This window comes from Rana temporaria, chromosome 1 (genome assembly GCF_905171775.1).
Source record: "Rana temporaria chromosome 1, aRanTem1.1, whole genome shotgun sequence".
Lineage (NCBI taxonomy): Eukaryota > Metazoa > Chordata > Amphibia > Anura > Ranidae > Rana > Rana temporaria.
The window spans coordinates 408,256,044-408,267,668 of record NC_053489.1 but is presented as its reverse complement, the minus strand read 5'-3'; the positions used below and the strand labels follow the sequence as shown (position 1 = coordinate 408,267,668).

At 43.4% G+C, this 11,625-nt stretch overlaps 1 protein-coding gene across 5 annotated transcripts in view; it reads left to right on the top strand.

Moving 5' to 3' along the window:
- The first annotated feature begins 4,723 nt into the window (after positions 1-4,723).
- CNOT6L (CCR4-NOT transcription complex subunit 6 like) overlaps positions 4,724-11,625 on the top strand; it is a 71,811-nt gene continuing 64,909 nt past the window's right edge. For 2 of the 5 annotated variants that reach the window (XM_040324195.1, XM_040324166.1), the window contains exon 1: positions 4,832-5,194. The gene's annotated coding sequence lies outside the window, so the exon portion shown is untranslated. Of the gene's footprint in view, positions 4,807-4,831; positions 5,195-11,625 lie in introns of those variants that run through there. The other 3 variants (XM_040324180.1, XM_040324172.1, XM_040324189.1) reach the window with 3 other exon arrangements.

Below are 11,625 nucleotides of genomic sequence, written 5' to 3'. Positions count from 1 at the left end.
AATAAATATTGCACTGGAGATAAAATCGATGTAGATACATAAACTGTAAAAATTATGCGAGTAATACCAAAAGGTAGCAAAAGTAGTCATAAAAACATGTAGCGAAGTATGATACAGGTATAAAAATGTGTACAACGATACCACTGCTGAATCCATATGAGGAGGGGTTAACATCAGTCTGTCGGCATGTAGATGTCCCATGAAGGGAACTATCACAACTCCCAGTGGATGGCTGTAGAATCCCAGGTTGATAGAGGGAAGTGTAACAGCCCTTGCGTGTGGCAGATAGTAAGTTCCCCCTGGCATGCAGATATGAAGGCACAGCAAAAGAGCCCTTCAGATGGACATGGCAAGCCCCGCCGGTGTCCGTGACATCACCAGATCTCTGACGGAACTCCCTGAAGACCCGGAAGCCAGCTGAGAGGTGTGTACCGATCAAAAGAATTTTGATCGATCAAAAAAATTAACGATTAATGGAGGAATTAATAGTTAATTTCCACAGCCCTACTTTTTTTTGCCATTTATGGTTTCTGATCATGGGCAGTCTTTCATATCTGATTTTTCTTATACGGAAGCCATACGACAACCATACACATTAAACAAGAATCGTTAGTTCTGTACAAGAACATTTTTGGAGTTTGTCCCTTCGAAATTTGCTTAGAAAGCCTGGATTGCATGTCAAAAATTGTGTACACACTATACAAAAATCAAATGATCATGCCTCATATAGAATTTTTCTTCACATTTTCTCATAGTTTGTATCCAGTATAATACCGACCCCCAAAAAACGATTGTGTGAATTTTACTATTTTTTCATGGGCACTTCATTGCTCGTGTTTTTCCTTGTTCCTTATTTCTACACAGAGACTAAGGATGCAAGTTTATCGGGGCCTGCTCCGATATTGGGGGATCTTTGGCCTTCGGGTCTTTTTCCTCTACCCAACCAAGAACTTGGTAGGCTGGCTTTTGCAGGTCCCTAAGGCACTGGGTCCACCTGGCTTCAGCCTAGGTAAAAAAGAGAATAGCTTGTTCCTGTCAGAAGCATTGTGCCTCTGGGAGTTTGAGTTTTGAGGCACTGGTCATTTCTTTACCCTTCTGCATGTTTTTTTTTGTGTGCTGAACGAAATTAACACTATTTTAGACTACTAAAATACGACTAAAACTATTTAGATGACTAAAATACGATTAAAATTAAAGACTATGGCTAAAACTAAATTGAAATTTGGCATCAAAATTAACACTGGTTATATCACAATGGTCAAATTTGTGTCTGTAGTACATGTTCAAACCTTAATACCATAAATAATAACATGGTATTAGATTTGTACTCCAGAATATGAGATTGGAAATTCTAGAGAAATTCTTAAAGCGGTTGTAAACCTGCATGAATAAATGTTTTTTTTTTTCCTCCTGTAAGGGAAAAGTCATAATGAGCTAATATGCACCGCATATTAGCTCATTATGAAATACTTACCTCGGAACGAGGTGCGTAGCACTTACCTGGTTCACGCCGAGCGAGATTTCATCTTGCCTTGGCGTGTCTTCCGGGTATCGCCGCTCCAGCGCTGTGATTGGCTGGAGCGGCGATGACGTCATTTAAAACTCGGCAAGGTCCGGCGGCTGCCGGTCCTTTCTCCGTAGATCCCCCCCTGCGCATGAGATATTCTCCTTACCTACAGGTAAGCCTTGTTATAGGCTTACCTGTAGGTAAAAGTACAAAAAGTGGGTTTACAACCACTTTAAGTAAAGAATTACAATTTATCCCCTTCACGCCAATCAGACGCAAATATGTGGCCCCACTGGGCTTTTTTCCGTGGGGCAGCAGAGGGACCAAGGTCGCACGGAGAGCCCCGGGCCGCGTACTAACAATCTCCCAATTCCAGGTCACGTGATCACTGTAATAGCCTTTGATTGGCTATCACAGTGATCAGTCACTGTGAAGCCCACCCCGTTTTCTTTCTCTGTGAATGAAGGAGAGAGATACTTAGGGCCAGATTCAGAGAGATTGGCGCATCTTTAGATAGGCGTAGCGCATCTCATATGCGCTACGCCGACGTAACATTGAGAGGCAAGCTGAGTATTCACAAAGCACTTGCTCCCATATTTACGCCGGCGTAACGTAAATGGGCCGGCGTAAGCCCACCTAATTCAAAGTAGCAAAGCAGTGGGCGTGTTGTATTATAATAAAGCTGAGAATCACGTCGAATTTACTCCCTAAGATACGCCGGCTCCATTCATACGACGTGAAGGTAAACTACGCCCAGCCCCATTCACGTACGACTTACATAAAATACGACGCTGTTCCCGTGCCCATACCTTAACATAACCTACGCCTGCTTTATGAGGGGTAAACTTACGCCGGACGTACGCCTTACACAAATGACGTAGCTTACTGCGACGGGCACAAGTACGTTCGTGAATCGGCGTATCTAGCTCATTTACATATTCAACGCGTAAATCAATGGAAGCGCCCCTAGCGGCCAGCGTAAATATGCACCCAAGATACGACGGCATAGGAGACTTACATCGGTCGTATCTTGGCAAAATTCAGGCGTATCTTGTTTCCTGAATACAGCGCATAGATATGACGGCGCATCCTTGAACTTACGCCGCGTATCAACAGATACGTCGGCCTAAGTTGTCTATGAATCCGGGCCTTAGAATCTCTCTCTCCTTGCAGAGAAAAAAAATAATAATAATAATAATAAAGAAATTAAATAGAAAATACAAAAAAATACCTAGATCAAGGTTTGATCTTGATCTAGGTCAGTGCAAGGGTTAGTGTTTGGGTCAAGGTGAGGGTCAAAGGTCAGCATTTTTTTTTTTTTTTTTAGGTAGGATTAAAAAAAAAAAGGAAAATGGGCACTTTTGTTTCTGAGCTGTACTACGGGTACAAACAACTAACATACGCAAATGTGGTATCGCTGCAATCGTCAAGAGCAGGGGAATTTAATTTGGGTTGTTCTTTGGTGGTAGGTTATGGTAGCAAGAAATACACAGCTACATTTTTTTACTATTTTGGGCTAGTTTTCCTTTGATAATATTAATAATAAAAAAAATAATCAGGAGCTATACATTAGCATTTACCACCAAATAAAAGCCCAATTTGTCCTGAAAAAAATGCAGTATAATCCACCTGGAAACACAAAGTAGTTGTAATGATATGTACGAATTTACTAACACATGCCAAAGTTTCAAAATTGTGCTTAGGCAATTAGATTTGTTTTACCCTTAGGCGCGAAGGGGTCAACTAAACCCATTCGATTTTAGTCAACTAAAACGTATTGGAGACTTTAGTCGACTGAAGGCTGGCTAACACCACAAAAATGCACTCCAGATTAATTTCAAGTGCGTTTCTACATGTGTGTATTTAACACGCTTTTGACGTGTTCCGGTACATTTTTGATGCATTACCGGATGCATTTTTCTTATTTTTTTTTCAGTGTACTGGGGTCCGGTAAGTTTTTGATGCGTTCCAGTGCATTTTTGATGTGTTATACTGCTTTCCAGTACAGTCCAGTGCAAAAAAAATTAAGCATGTTCTACTTTTTTTCCGAGAACTTGAACGCGCTGACACTGACCGCATTGGTGTAAACTATGCCACTGCAAACCATATAACCTACTTTCCATGTGTTTTTGATGCCGGAAATAAAAAAAATAAGATTTGTTTTACCCTTGGGTGCGAAAGGGTCAACTAAACCCACCCTGATATGCCATGGTGGTCACATCATGGTAGTCCTGGATCCATGAGTATCATACCTGTATGGTTCTTTTCTGTTATCATGTTGACTTACATGTTTACCAGCCACCATTGTTGTGAATATATCTATCTGTTTATCCATTGTTAAATAAATGTATATACTTTGTATACATCATTCAAATGTTTTCTTTACTATAATATGCTGTCATTACACTATTAACAAGTTGGGCCATTAAAGTCCCACGAAGGGGGACGATTTTCAACTTGTTCCAATTATCTGGGATGTGGGCCCACTCTATTGCTCAACTACATCTCAACATTTCTCTTTGTAAAACTATTCAGATGACTAAAATACAACAAAAACTGTATTTTAGTCAAAAGACTATGACTAAAACAAAAGTTGACATCAAAATGAGCACATGCTTTGAGTTCATGGTTCACTTTTTTTGTTCACAGAGGTTAAACGAGCTCGGAAAAAAATTAAAATTGCTGTGAAACCCATATTATGTACGTCCTACGACCGGTAAAGGTTGGTTCTCGATGAACAAACTCCCTCAAGTATTCTTTTCTATTTGGAGCACCTCCACAGACTCGTAACCTTTTTTTGTAGGACTTGTTACCTCACACTGTATACACAGGGTCTGCTCGGAAGATTCTGGAAGATATGAGCTGCTATAGTATACTACACACACTAGATGAAGGAATGGTTGGTGGGACACTTTCTCTGAGGTGATTATTAGCCTGACACTCTCTCTCTCTGAGGTGATTGTTGGTGGTACACTCTCTCTCAGGTGATTGTTGGCCAGACACTCTCTCTGTGGAGTTTGTTGGTCTGACATTCTCTCTGAGGTGATTGTAATAACCCGGACTCTTTATGTACATCTGCTTGATTCTTCCAAGTGTTGCCATCCAGGAGAGTGTCATTTCCGGCACGCTGCCATCTTGGGCTCTGTGTGTCCCGTCCTGACAGGTGACGTCAGCACCCGCCCTCCTTTATAATCGGCCCCCTATCAGTTCTCCATAATGTGTCCCCCCCCTCGGCGCCATGGTTGCTATATAGCCTGAAAGTCATGACTCCCCCCACAGCCAGCTAAAAATAGTGTGAGGTGAGTGTGCTCCGGGCCGGCCATGTCCCCTCCTCTTCCTCTCGTCTCCTCAGGAAGGCCCGCCTCGGCCTGTGAACGCCCCTTTTATGCCCCCTCTGTGTACACACACATCCTCCTCACCCTGATTATTCAGCTCACCATTCGCCTGACTCCTCCAGCCAGCGGGCGCCTCGTCTAAACAGGCCGGACACTGGGGACATCGCGTACCCGCCTCAGGTGACTTCAGCTCGGCCAGTCTCTTCTCTCCCCCCCCACCTTCCCCCCTCCTCTCCGGCTGCCTGCATGTATTTACAGTTTATCGGCTCCCCCTCAGCCCCCGACCACAGGCAGCCAGAGCCCGGCCTGCACCGACCAGTCCCAGCGGACAGCCAGGAGGCTCTGCATGCAGGTGAGAAGGAGGAGGGGAGGGGGCGCTTTGTCTGCCACAGGAGTGTATGTATTCAGGAGTGTATGTATTCCACTAATCAACCCCCCAACAGGATGAGGCCTTGCCACGCTTTACTTCCCGTGTGAGGGGCCCCCCACTTATCTCTGCCCCATAGAGCCCCCAGCTCACTTCTTTCCTTCCAGTGGAATCCTCTTCTTCTCATGTAGGCCTCTGCCCAACTTTGGGACTTGCCATGCTGGCCAGGAGCCCCATGGTGCTCTATCATCACATCCTAGGAATGGCAGCCTAGGTGTGCTTTCACTACACCCCCCCCCCTTCCTTTTTACATTTTATTTTAAATGAGGAATGGTGGGTCGTGTGAGTGTAGGTAAACACCGTATTATTATTTGTAGAGGAACTACTTGGCTTCACTTTCAAGCACTATTCAACCCAAAAGCAATTATATTGCAACATAACAATTCATAGATGTGGTGGATGCATTCATAATTTTTATTTATTTTAATTTTTTTGGCATTCTTTCTTCTCATCTGGTGATTTAGCCATGTCTGTGCGATGCGAGTTTAGGGCTGAAATCGCATCACATTTGCACCAGAATGGCGCAGGGCCCTTTTTTTTTTTTTTCTGGTCCACACTGAAATCGGATCACATGTGTGCTCAGATCCATGCGATCCGATTCCACAGTTCACGCTGCATTCTGCAAACTGATTTGGGGAAGTCGTTAAAGCGGAGTTCCTTTCAGAAATCAAACGTTTGCTAATCGGACCCCCCCCCCTTTCCGGCACCTTTTCAGAGGGGTGCAGACACCTGTTTAAATTCAGGTATCTGCTCCCAATTCCGGCCATAGATCCCAGACTTTGTTCAGCGAACTACGCAATGTACAGACCCCCCACTGTCTTCTGGGCGACAAGGGACCATTCAGATCGCACATGCTACTCACGCATGCGCAGTAGGGAACATGCTGTGAAGCTACAAGGCTTCACTTCCTGTTTCCCTTAGTAAGGATGTCTGCACATGCAACTGGAGCCAACGGACAGGTCGTCTTTGGGTGAGGATGTTGTGGGCTCCCTGGACAGGTAAGCGTCCTTATATTAAGTCAGCAGCTGCAGTATTTGTGGCTGCTGACTTTAAAATTTATTTTTTCCCAGGCGGAACTCCACTTTAACTTTTTTATATTGACACCTGCCCATTACCTGTTCCAATCTCAGCCAGTTCCTGCTAAATCGAAGGGTTTCAGATTATTGCTGGCCTTACTGTAACTGCCTATAAAGGATAAGCTGGAGTTTGGCTTCATATTTTTTTTTTTATTTTTATCTCTAGTGCTAGTACATCTAAAGGCCCGTACACACGATCAGAAAATCTTACAATAAATACTGCTTTCGAAGCAATCGTACGATAATCTGGTCGTTTGTACACATCTTTTCTCTGAAATTTTCCAAAGGGACAAACGCATACAATTTTCATTTAGTCCGGGTTTAGTCTAATCCTGGTGTGGGTAACAGCAGGGGGTCCGGGATACGATTCAGGTGCAAATCAGGCCCTCATTTTTTACTGAATTTGCACCTGAAACGGAGCCAAAGACGCACATGACCCTTTTCCAATGCGGAACGCGGTTGCCCTGAAGCTGTGTGAACTGTCTCCATTGAGAGCCGGTCAGTCTCCTGGATGTGACTTGGATGTGGAGAAAATCCCCATCCAAATCGCATAAGTGTAAACTTGGCCTTAATCAGTACGTTTGTCCACCATTACAATACATGACCTCCTGAGTTTTTATTCTGTCGTGTGAGAGTTCTTGTACTTTAGTAACCTCTTTTTCAATATGGAGACTAGCATGCAAAAAACGACGATCATTTGCCCGTAATCTCATGTGTTCTAGGCCTGGGGTCCCATTCACGCTTTCTTTTTAACGAGAACAGACTTCCCCCACTCGTGATCTGCATGTGATTTTTTTTTTTTATTTTTTTTTATATTTTTTTTTTGCGTGGCACATGAAGCCACTCTATTCGCTTGAGTGGGCGGCCCTATGAGGATTTGTTCGAAAGGAAACTGCTCCCCTTTTTCTTTTTTTTTTTTTGTCAACAAGGTCTTCGTGATTTTGAAAGGCACAATTTGTGGGGAGAATCGCATTGGGTTTGGGTGCTGTTATGGGATAAGAGCACCCAAATGCGCATTGTGCAGCAATTGCCACCCAACTTGGTATTGCAGGCGATTCTGCCCACGATCCCAAATCATGAGATTTAAATGAGGCCTGAGGCTCCATTCACTCTTGTGCGACTTTGGATACAAAGTCGCAGCCAATTGTTTTCAGTGGCACCTGTTCAGATTGATGAAAGGGTGCCTGCAGTACTTTGATGTCTCTTGGTGACAGAGCATACATTGTCCAAGTGCGAATGGGAAGAAAATGGCATTAGGCTCCAGAGTGACAGTGCTACTGTCTGCTGTGCCCCCTGTGCTTCTCATCCAGAGTGGGGGCACACTAATACAGAATACATGTTGCTGGCCACATCACTAGGTGAAAATGGGGGGGGGGGGCTTGGAGAAGCCAAGGAAAACTGATGCAGCCACCACTGCATAATGTGCATTGAGAGAGGCCTGTTTTGCTTGTATGACTTGTAGTACAGCAATAGAACTGCACGTTTTTGGCCCCATAGATGTTTAAATGGGAGTACCTGGTAATAAATATATATTTTTCAGGCATTCCCATTAAAGATTTTTGAGGCCAAAATGGCTGATTCTGCCCCAAAGAAGCTCATGTAATCTTTCAAACTAAAAGCAACGCAACATACAGGCATGAATGAGCCCATTGCAAATAACAGGATTCTTAATTTTGTTGTTGCACATCAGGCAATGGTCAACAAAACACTTTCATGTTTGCAAGCACATTGGCTGGCAGGTAACCATGCACAACAAGGTGTACTATTATTTGCTATGGGGCCTGTTCATTCACTGGTGACTTTTCCTTCTGTGTTAAAGCTTACATGACGTGTTGGCAGTTGAGCCTTCTAAAAGAGTATACTATGATGATTAAACACAGTATGTTTTTCAGGGAAATATTTCCAGCAACAAATTAGGAACCCCTGATGTTATCTGAGGAAACGTAATTGTTTAAACCCACGTTCACATCGGGGCATTTTGACATGCGATTTGACGTGTTAAATCATCAGCAACAGAACCGTCTTAATCGGTGCAACGCCGACTTTGCAGCACCGCACTGATTCCCAAAAGTAGTTCCTGTACTATTTTGGTGACGTCTGGGGCGGTTTGAATCGACGTCTGTGCATGAAACTGCACCATTGTCTGTCTGGTCACCCTGAAAATCGAACTGCATTTCAAACCCGCCCTCAATGTAAACCTGGGCTTTTTCTTCACTTTTTTTCCCGTTGCACAAAATGGACACAATTTAGGGCAATTCCTGCAAAATCAGCTGCAATGTTTTACATGATGTTTTTTTTTGGCCGGAGCCAGGTGGAAAATTGTCGGACAAACACCACCTGTGTAAAGTCGCATGCAATCTTTGTTCAGGTATTCTGATGGGTGCTGCGGCTGTAGGAATACAATAGCCCGGCAGTGTAGATCTCTAAATCCACACTGTCCATTTTGACATGCGGGCAGTATTGGTTGACTTGGACACGTGCACCCACTCCTGCATGTCAGATTATAACATGCGATTGTGTGTCTGTAGCTGCTACCTGCGCATCAACTTCCATGGGCTGTCTGCACACAGTCATGAGCCCCCCCCCCCCTACAGATAGCGCTGGCGGGAATATCTCTCTGCCGAGAATTTTTTTTTTCTGGCGAGGATGGTTTATTGTTAGTGATATTTCTAAGTAAAATCTGGCAGGCCGGTTGTACCCAAGTTGATCGATCAGCTTGGTACATTTAGCCTGCCCATACATGGTTTGAAACTTGGCCTGTTCCTGCTGAATTGGCTGAGATTTAAACTGTTTATAGCTGTCCTTAATGTGTAGGGGCAGTTTAAGACCTCATTCACTAGGTGTAAATGGCAAGACTTTGCTGATTGCAACTTTGAGGCCACATGCACACTGGACGTTTTTGAAGTTTTTACAGCAGCTGTAGATGTTATCCTATGTGTCCATGCACACATAGGCTGTTATAAGCAGTTTTGAGCAGTAAAAAAAAAAAACTAGTTGGTTGACACGTTTTTCAGCTGTAAAAACGCTTTTAATGCTGATAAACGCGTCTCACCAGCGTTTTTGATCAATTTTTTTTATAACGTATTTTAACGTCCAGTGTGCATGAGGCCTGAAGCTTACTTGGCTCTTTGCATGTCCATACCTGTTCTGAAAGAGGTTTAGCGTACACATACAATTTACACTACACTACATTTACGTTGGTTTGCTTGGCATCTTATCTCACCAGCAGCATTTGGTGGTTGGCAACTTGCGGGAAGCTTTTGCGTTTCAAAAAAACAAAAAGCAACATTGATATAACTATCTAAAAGCTTTAGACGGCACTTTACAGATGCCTCTTAAATAACCATAACCGATGATATGTGATTTACTCTTTTCACATGACATTGAAAAGTTTTTTTTTTTTTTTTTTTTTTTTTTTTTTAATGCTTGATCGATGAGCCGTTATTGGGTGGTAGCGACCAGTATTCAGGTCCATCAATCTGATTAGAGAGCGGAGTGGTTGCTCCTGGTTTCAGCTCCTCTTTAAACAAAAGCTCCTGATCATTTCTGTATTCAGGCCCCTGTGATCTTTGTGCACTTCACTCCTTTCTAGTTCATTCCTTCTGCTTTCCATTACTTTCCCCCTGCAACTATGCACTTCCCTCTGGTGTGTTCTTTGTTTCTCTTCTCTCATTCTTGCCCATGAGGAAAATAAACTGACATTGTGGTATGCTGTGGAGCCTGGACACAGGCTTTGGATTACATTGATAACGTCACTTAAAGGATTTGTTCTTTTATTTAGAGCGAGATGGCATTTAAGACATTGATTATGCATTGTATGATCTATTTAGTGCTCACTGGCTTTTACATTACCTGCACATACTGTCTTCATGATATAGCTGTTGGGTCCAGATCTATATTTTGAAATGTAATGACAGTGTGAAAAAAAATGTTTTGTAACATAAAAAGTACACTTTCTGATGGCTTTCGTTGGCTTAGTTTAGTCTGCAGTTTGTGCCAGTGTTGCAGGTGGTGATCTTAGAACATTTTTATGTTTTAAGTAAGACATGCTAGTAGGTTAATTGGATCCTGTATAAGTTGGCCCTAGTATGCGAGTTGGGGACCTTGGATTGTAAGCTCCTTGATGTGAATGTACAATATATATATTTAACCACTTGCCGTCGCCGCACCGTCATAATACGTCCACAAGGTGGCTCTCCTAGGCGAGATCACGTATTATGACGTCCTACCTTTTAGCCGCCACTAGGGGCGCACGCGCGCCGCCGGAGGCGCGCGCACGCGCCCCCCGCTCGCCCCCGACTCCCGTGCGTGTGCCCGGCGGGCGCGATCGCCGCCGGGCACACGCGATCGCTCGGTACAGAGCGGGGAACGGGAGCTGTGTGTGTAAACACACAGCTCTCGTTCCTGTCAGCAGGGGAAATGCTTTTCTTCGGTTCATACACTGTATGAACCGAGGATCAGTGTTTCCCCTAGTGAGGCCACCCCCCCCCCCACAGTAAGAACACACCCAGGCATACTTAACCCCTTCCCCGCCCCCTAGTGTTAACCCCTTCACTGCCAGTGGCATTTTTATAGTAATCTAATGCATTTTTATAGCACTGATCGCTATAAAAATGCCAATGGTCCCAAAAATGTGTCAAAAATGTCCGAAGTGTCCGCCATAATGTCGCAATACCAAAAAAAAAATCGCTGATCGCCGCCATTACTAGTAAAAAAAATATTAATAAAAATGCCATAAAAATACCCCCTATTTTGTAAACGCTATAACTTTTGCGCAAACCAATCAATAAACGCTTATTGCGATTTTTTTTTTTTACGAAAAATATGTAGAAGAATACGTATCGGCCTAAACTGAGGAAAAAAAATGTTTTTTTATATATTTTTGGGGGATATTTATTACAGCAAAAAGTAAAAAATATTCATTTTTTTCAAAATTGTCGTTCTATTTTTGTTTATAGCGCAAAAAATAAAAACCGCAGAGGTGATCAAATACCACCAAAAGAAAGCTCTATTTGTGGGAAAAAAAGGACGCCAATTTTGTTTGGGAGCCACGTCGCACGACCGCGCAATTGTCTGTTAAAGCGACGCAGTCCCGAATCGCAAAAAGTACTCTGGTCTTTGGGCAGCAATATGGTCCGGGGGGTAAGTGGTTAAAGCGCTGCGTAAATTGATGGCACTATTTATAAGTGCCTGAAATAAAATAAGTGTATATGTAAACTAAGTAGTGGGATTATTGCATAGGTTGCATGTACAATCTCTCTGTAGGATTGCACATATTCT